Genomic DNA, 5,769 nt, shown 5'->3' on the forward strand with positions numbered 1-5,769 from the left:
CATTTGAGAAGAGGGCTGAAAAGTGGGGATCGGAGGGTCCCAAGAAAGAGGTAAACCCTCTGACAGGCAGAGTCCCACAGTCCCAGGCAAACGCAGAAGAGGTTGACCTGGCTGGAAGGGTTAATACTATTTTGTTTTCCAGGACTATTTGTGATATCAGGTTAGAGCAGGCAGGAGGTCATGGGGGTCAGCCGCGCCCCTGGCCACTCCCTCCTCTCCCCTCCCCCCGTCCCCTCCATTTGCAGCCTCACTGATTCCTTTAACCAGATGACCCCGGACACTGAGCTTTCCTTGGGAGTTTCCTGCCAGCGCCCTCAGATGCGTTGTAGCCGTCGCCAGCCGTCTCTAGCCCGGCCCTCCAAGGGAGGCGTGCGAGCTAAAAGGCCCTTTGTGGGAGGGGAAACCGTCCATTGCAATTTGTGCTGTGGTTTCTCTGGACAGGAACAGATCCAGAATAGGGCCCTTTGTCTTCCCTTCTTTATCTTCCCTTTCTTTTCTTTTTGTCTCAAGTGTGCTTCCTCAGCCTTCCTCCTTCCAGTTCTCATCTGGCTTTTCCTTCTTCTCTCCCTTATTTGGGTGTCTGCATATATTCTTCCTTTATTTTTGAAAATTCTGTCTCATGGAATTAGACTTCCGATCAGCTTCCGATAGGAGCTCTTGACCTGGACAAGTAAGACCGTGATTCTGGGAGAATTCTTTAACCTCTCTGAGCCTCCGTTTCTTCATTACCAAAAAAAAGTTAATAATCGAAGCTTTACAGCTTATTGTTGAGAGTTAACCTGAAAATACGCATAAAATCCAGGGTCTGGTATACAGTGGGTGCCCAATAAATGTTAGTTTTACCACATCCTTAAGCCTTTTTCTTTTCCTCTCTTTTGTTCCTTTTCTTCTCTTAGCTGAGTTTCTTTTACTACCTTTCTATTACATTTCTGGAAGATTCACTGTAGGTGGAAAACCTCTGTGCAGAAAGCATGGTGACATGATGACAAGGACCTGGGCCTGCCACTTAATAGCTGTGTTACCTTTTGGGCAACTGAAGTTCTCTAATCTTCCCTTTCCTCCTCTGCAGAATGGGGATAAGAGTTCTTCTTCCAAGGGCAGTAGTGAGGATTAAACAAGATGATGAGAGATAATCGCCTGCCATAGAGCCTGGTGGCTGTTACTTGGTCTCTCTCCTGCCACTTACTCCCTCTCTAGCCAGAGAGTTTCATCATTGATCATCACTGATCACGTGGACAGGTTACTTGTTAGTACCAATCTCTCTCCTGAGCCATTTTTCATCCATCCATCCATCCATATACTCATCCGTCAATCATCCACCCTTCCACTCATGTATCCATCCACCTATCCATCTATCCAACCGTCAATCATCCATCCATCCACCCATCCATTCGTTCATTTATTCAGAATGGTTGCATAGTAAGTAATAATGGCCTAAATCATGCCTTATCATAAAATTCTATTTGATAGCCCGAGAAGTAGAAGGAAGAAATAAAAACAACAGCAACAACATGATTTTGGAGCCATAAGGTTCTTCCCTTTAGTCTCTCATGGAGCAGGTGGGGAGGAGGAAAGGGACTTTGACCTCGAGGACAGAACACATGTAGCTGGGTAGCTCAGTGGTTCTGAAACTGGCTTCCAAAGATTCTGTGCTTGTGCCAATGGGGTTTCTGATGGAGGCGCTGCCGCTTCAAATAGAGCAGCTCCCCATCTTATCTGCCTTTTATGTTGGTCTCTGTCTAAGATTGAATTTAAAGTGTTTAAGAAAAAACAGTGTTCAGCTGCTAAGCACAGTTTTTTAAAGCCCTTGTATAGCTACACACACAGATTTTGTGGAGTTCGTATCGTAAGCCAGGCAGTGTGCTAACAATTAAATGGAGGATTTCATTTAATCCAATAACAACTCTATGGGGTTAGTACTATTATTATCTTCATAATAAGTACATAAGCTGAGGCTCAGAGACATCAAGGTACTTGCCCAAGGTCACACAGCAATTGGAGCAGTGGAGCTCAGATCTGAACCCAGGAATTATCACCAAAATGCACCCTGCCTGCAGTAGGAGGCTACTTACCTGGCAAGTGGTGGCCAAAGAAATACCAACCAGGCTTGTGTTCTGGTCTCTCCCTCGGTCGGTTCTTTATTTCCTCCTTGAGATTTTTACAGTGAGCAGCAGAGGGGATTATGGAGCTCAAACATCCAACAACCTAAAATTACAGATTCTTGGATTTAGAAGAAACGGAGGCCAGTGCTTTTCAAATGGAGTCCCCCAGAGCCCAAGGATTCCCTGAGATTTTCCTGAGGCTTCCACTGGACATGATCAGAGGTCACCATTTCAACTTGGAGGTTTAACAGATCTGGCTTCACATCCAGGCCTGACCAGACACTGATTGCATGGCCCTGTGGAAGCGACTTCCCTTCTTGGAGACTCTGCTTCCTCATCTGTAAGAGGGAAATACCTAAGTCATGAGGTTATTCTGAGAGTTAAAGAGGAAAGTGCATCTAGAATGTTAGGTAGAGTTACCAGCATATAGGGACCACTAAAAAATATTAGCTATCGGGCTTCCCTGGTGGCGCAGTGGTTGGGAGTCCGCCTGCCGATGCAGGGGACACGGGTTCGTGCCCTGGTCCAGGAAGATCCCACATGCCGCGGAGCGGCTGGGCCCGTGAGCCATGGCCGCTGAGCCTGCGCGTCCGGAGCCTGTGCTCCGCAGCGGGAGAGGCCACAACAGTGAGAGGCCCGCATACACCACACACACACAAAAAATTAGCTACCGTCATCATCATCAACATCACCATCACCACCATCATCATCATCCTTATCTGTGGCCCCATATGAGAGTCTACATGGCAAACAGCACTAAGGCTGAAGGAACAGTTTGTAAAACAAAGACCTAAGAAACACTGTGTAAGAATCCTTAGCGTGGGTTGCAGAAAGAAGGTGATCAACAGTCCCAGACAAAGATGATTTTTCCACAATTTGTTTATAGGTCTTTTTTTTTTCTCCTACGCGGGCCTCTCACTATTGTGGCCTCTCCCGTTACAGAGCACAGGCTCCGGACGCGCAGGCTCAGCGGCCATGGCTCACGGGCCCAGCCGCTCCGCGGCATGTGGGATCTTCGCGGACCAGGGCACGAACCCGTGTCCCCTGCATCGGCAGGCGGACTCCCAACCACTGCGCCACCAGGGAAGCCCTGTTTATAGGTCTTAAAATGCCTTATGAGAGTCCCCCTGGTGCTGACCGACATCGCTATAGATAGATGCACAGAATTTCAGAGCTGAAGTTTGGAACTGGGTTGGAGTCTTGGTGCTCTTCCTTGCAGGGATGATCTGGAAGCAGAAACGGTGGGGTTTTTATCATTGCTTCCCTGATTGAGAAGAGTGTGTGTATGAGAGAGAGAGGAGACTTGGACAAACTCTCCAACTTCTCTGAGCATCATTTCCTCGCCTGTAAAATGAGGCAAATACTTCCAAGTACGGCTCAATCACAGAAGCTGGAGAGAGGATAAAATTAGAAAAGGCAGCATTTTGTAAGGGGTTGCTGTGGCCCAGCCAACTTCTTTCACATGCATTACATCTCTTTCTCCTCACCGTGCTCCACGAAATAGATATCATTACCCCACGTTTCATGATGAGGAAACAGGCTCACACGGGCGCAGGTGTCGTCATCATCCCTGTTTTACACATGGGGAAGCTGAGGCATCGGGAAGGCAAGTGTCTTGCCAGCGGCAGTGAGCTAATGAGAGGTGGGACCCGGGCTGTGTAACTTCAAAATGCCCCTCACCACATGCGTCTCCTATCCCCCCCCCCTTCACCTGGAAGATGGAGTTTGGAAGTGGGTCCGAAGCTGCTCTCTTAACCTGGTTGGATTCCACAATTGCAGTAATAGTCTCCGTAGCGTCTCGCTTTAAGCAGATGCTCACTCAGAATCGTCAGGCTCACCTGTCAGGTGGGAATGTTTGGGGGAATTAGTTGCCGAGACTAAGATTCTGCTTCTTGTAAGGAAGCGCTCAGTGCTATCTTTTAAAGGAATTTTGGGGGCCCAAGGGGGCACCTGTTGTGTGTGTCTTTTGGGAATCTTGAAGTTCTCAGCTAACCAGGTCTTCCAGACACATCCAACCCAAGTGCTTTTGGAGGAATGTGTCAGGTTTTGTGTTAAGTTCTGTTGATCCAGCCATGGTTGGCCCAGTGATGGTTCTGACCATCAAGGGGCAAACTGGCCCGTGAAAAGAGCCAGGTAATTAAAGAAATAACTGTGATAAAAGGCAGTGGAGTAAGTACAAGGTCCTCTAGACCAGCGGTCCCCAACCTTTGGCACCAGGGACCGGCTCCGTGGAAGACAATTCTTCCACGGATGGGGGGGTCATGGGGGGTGTCCAGGCGGTAATGCGAGCGATGGGGGGGGGCAGCAGATGAAGCTTCACTCGCCTGCCCGCCACTCACTTCCTGCTGTGTGGCCGGTTCCTAACAGGCCGCGGCCCGGTACCGGTCTGCGGCCCCCGGGGGTTGGGGACCCCTGCTCTAGAGCACGGACTGGGGATCCCTAACCTAGACCCAGGGTGGGGCTGCTGAGAGGGTCTCATGGATAAGCAATGCTCTCCCCGCCCAGGGCTATGCGATGTTTGTTCCTCCCACTTACCCCCCTTGCTGCTCTCCATCAGCTGGATCCTGGTCCAGGGTCAGCACTTGTGGCTAAATCTTTGCCACTCTTCCAAGGCAGAACATGATGCTAAAATATCAATAGAGATTGCCCTGCTGCCTCCGCAGCTGCGGGCACGCTTTCCAACTCAGAAGCATCAAGGATTCCCCTCTCCTCTCCCTCCTCCCCCAACAACCGCTCCCCGCCCCCGGACCCTCCGTGTCCTTCCTCCCTCCTCCCCTGCCCCCCTCCCGCAGGAGATGGAGGAACTTGGCAAGCCATCTTGTCGCCAATCAATCTGTGGTGTAACAATTAGCACTTAGGCACCACTCCTGCTAAACACACGCTCAGAAAACACTTAAAAAAAAAAAAAAGAATAAGAGTCATCAGGATGTCAGGGAGCGGAGCCACGAGCAGGCCTGGGGAGGAAACAGATCGATGCGCTGCGGAATGGGTGGCATCTAATACCCTATTACTGAGGAGCCCAAAGCACTTTGAGGCGTGTTTCCACAGTGAGCAATTAGTCTGCGAGACCACAGGAGTTAAGCTAACACCGGTCGCCCCCTCCCCATCTTCCCTTCCTCCCCGAGAGCAGTGGGATGACAGTTTCATTTGGTAGCGAGCTCCCGCAGCAGCGGCGCCAGCCTGCAGCCGTAATGGGGCCCATCCGAGCAAGGCCAAATGCGCCAGCCTCCCAGAAGGGCCCCCCTCGCGCCCCCCCACCTGCCCCAGCCCCATCCCCAGACTCCCTCACCCCACTCCTCGTAACAGAATCCAGTCGACACAGAGTCTGTCTGCGCGCCTGCGAGCTGCCTAAATTGATTGTAATGGTTTTATGACGCGCGGAGAGCGCTGGCTGTTTTCTCGCCTCTGCTGTCAGCTTTCATCAACGCCCAGGCAGGAGGAAGTGAGTCCTCTTTGGGAGCAGTGGATCGGATGAAAGGCAACTTTTGTTTGTGGGCGAGAAACATGCAGCCTCCGCCGGCCGCCTGTCTCCAGTACCGCTAAAGGCTGCTGTTCCTCTCTTGGCCTTGTGGCTTGTCTTACACGCCAGAGAGGCTCAACAAACTCCCCGCAAACAGCAGGGGGGTCGGGGGGAGTCCTTCCTGGAGCCAGCTCTGGGTTCTTCTCT

General features: G+C 50.9%; 1 long non-coding RNA gene across 2 annotated transcripts; it reads right to left on the bottom strand.

Annotated features, from left to right (window-relative positions):
- Window positions 1-278: 278 nt before the first annotated feature.
- On the bottom strand, window positions 279-5,511 carry LOC141276248 (uncharacterized). Of its 2 annotated transcripts, XR_012325514.1 has the most exons (5): window positions 5,392-5,511; window positions 4,638-4,727; window positions 3,814-3,940; window positions 2,073-2,440; window positions 1,719-1,739 (listed from the first exon to the last, which is right to left on the bottom strand). It is a non-coding gene; the product is annotated as an uncharacterized lncRNA (long non-coding RNA). The 2 variants fall into 2 exon arrangements; XR_012325513.1 differs by having other exon boundaries at window positions 279-2,440.
- Between the last annotated feature and the right edge of the window lie 258 nt (window positions 5,512-5,769).

This window comes from Tursiops truncatus, chromosome 13, assembly GCF_011762595.2.
Source record: "Tursiops truncatus isolate mTurTru1 chromosome 13, mTurTru1.mat.Y, whole genome shotgun sequence".
Classification (NCBI taxonomy): domain Eukaryota; kingdom Metazoa; phylum Chordata; class Mammalia; order Artiodactyla; family Delphinidae; genus Tursiops; species Tursiops truncatus.